Below are 1,467 nucleotides of genomic sequence, written 5' to 3'. Positions count from 1 at the left end.
TTCAAATTTTCAACCGTAATGAAAAAATTGAGGGTATAATATCGTTGACTGGTGCAATGTTATGTTAAACAATATTATAAGATTTAAGACGATATAAAAGTTATAATTTCAACTATTATTTTTTAAATTTTACTTTTCAAACAAATTCAAAAGATAAAATAAAAAAAGAATAAGAGAAAATAAATATCATTAAGTACATAACACGCAAGCAACAGAACAGAATATTATCTAATATTGCTTATTAAATATTACATTACATTGCTTCTAACGATATTATATTGCTTATAAAATATTATAGTACATACATAGTATATTGCTTATAAAATTAAGAAGAACATAAAAAGAGATATGAGTCTATTCTATATGAATTATAGCAGCAATAATATATGTTGTTATTTCTATATTCTCTGTATTATCTTTATTAGTAAAAAAAGGCATTTTATAACATTTTGCATGGACTTCTTCCAAATTAATTTTGAACATATCACTATTCAACGTATTACATTTATAAACTTTAACATCTGTAGAAACGAGATCAATATCATAAAAATTGTCAATGTTTAAAAATTTTTTTACACCTAAACGATACGTATTATTATCAGTAAAGATATTAAGAACAATACAAACTGAACCATCGTGTAAAATACAACAATTATCATGTACATTAGTACTGAGCGATATTTCGTTAAAGTGTATTGTGCGATATTGAGAACAGTTAGCATCGAGTGGCATAGATACACGAATGGAAGAAGTAATGTTAGGATTTCTGTTTGTTCCATGAAATTGTATTTCTACCATTCTATTAGCAAATTGCTGAAGAAGTAAATCTGGTTTCCTGCAATATTTTGAAAAGATTATCATATTACTTTCATATGGGAAAGCTGAAAATGTATCTAAGTTACCAAAACGTCGAACATCGTCTATAAGATGAAGAAGACTGTGCACATTATAACTATTGAAAGTTGGACCATACAGATTGCTACAATGAAGAACAAATTTTTGTAACAACAATTCAGCTAAAATTAAATATTGCGTTGTTGGACATTTTGAGACCAAAATTCTAAGAGCACTATGTAAGAATAAAAAGTGCTTGTATTGTTCAGTATTCAATAAATCATGCATTACGACTGGATCTGTATATAGTAAAAATTAACGAAGTTCTGTCGCTTTATACTTTGAGAATAACTCGATAGATCTAGGGCGTCTAGAAAAATCCGAAGGACAATATTGTCGAAGAATATTTAATCTTTCATTAATAAGAGAAATAGATCTTCCCGGCAATTTTGAGGTACGTGAATATTTACCAGATATCCATGCAGATAAAAGTTTCTTCATTACACCTATAATTGTATTATGCATGTACTCAAAAGGTACTTGTGATACTAAATCTAAAGGAAGTAACGATAATGGGCTTGTACCATCTTTATGATGATCTTCGTCTACACATCTCACATATTCATCGTTTGT

The 1,467-nt window shown here is 27.7% G+C and overlaps 1 pseudogene; it reads right to left on the bottom strand.

The window, feature by feature from the left end:
• Positions 1 to 663: 663 nt before the first annotated feature.
• Positions 664 to 1,388, bottom strand: LOC105461275 (annotated as a pseudogene).
• Between the last annotated feature and the right edge of the window lie 79 nt (positions 1,389 to 1,467).

Source organism: Wasmannia auropunctata, unplaced genomic scaffold (genome assembly GCF_000956235.1).
Source record: "Wasmannia auropunctata unplaced genomic scaffold, wasmannia.A_1.0 LD296558.1, whole genome shotgun sequence".
NCBI classification, from domain to species: domain Eukaryota; kingdom Metazoa; phylum Arthropoda; class Insecta; order Hymenoptera; family Formicidae; genus Wasmannia; species Wasmannia auropunctata.
Note: the sequence above shows the minus strand (reverse complement) of the source record. Positions and strands in the feature narration are given on the sequence as shown.